Below are 698 nucleotides of genomic sequence, written 5' to 3'. Positions count from 1 at the left end.
TGCTCCTCTTGCATGCATCTTCACCCCCCTCCCAGTGATAGTGAGGTGCCCCAAATTACATCCTCATCCCCCCAGACCCTCCCAATGCCCCTTTTTATTCACCCCAAAAAAACACACAAACTGAGTTAAGTGTCCCCAGCCAGCAGCTTCTTACCTCAATAATGGCATTTACATCTGGACACACCCCCACTCCCAAAAAGGGGGCTCCACTCGAGAAATAAAGAGGAGGCGACCCCCATCCCACAGGCTGGCGGCTGCCCCACGGGTGCCAGAGGACGGTGCCACATCTCCTCCTCAGGCTCTGCTCCGCCATGTGCCCCCTCCATTCCCACGCTGGGACGGGCTCCCCAGGGCCACAAATGTCCCTGGTCCCCATTGGCCCTGGCCTCTCTTCCATTTTTTTCCAGCTACACTCAAAAAACTGTATGTCAAAGCAGGGCTGTTTGTTGGCCCTCTGTGAAGAGTGGGTGAATCACTTCTTTTTGGGGTAAATAACCTTCTGTCCCTGTAAAGCAGAACCTGGAAATGCAGGTAAGCTTTATGCTATGAAGTAACTTATTCCTTAAGACAAGGAGACTGAAAAGGATTTGGAAATCTGAAAATCTGGATGAGACAGTGGAAGAGCAGCGAGAAAGTTTACTGCCTCTGTCTTACCTCCAGAACTGACTCTCGCATGAAGACTGCCTGATGAAGAAAAG

The sequence above is a fragment of the Pterocles gutturalis genome, unplaced genomic scaffold (assembly GCF_000699245.1).
Source record: "Pterocles gutturalis isolate BGI_N339 unplaced genomic scaffold, ASM69924v1 scaffold4492, whole genome shotgun sequence".
Lineage (NCBI taxonomy): Eukaryota > Metazoa > Chordata > Aves > Pterocliformes > Pteroclidae > Pterocles > Pterocles gutturalis.
The sequence above is the reverse complement of the archived record's forward strand: the minus strand, read 5'-3'. Positions refer to the sequence as shown.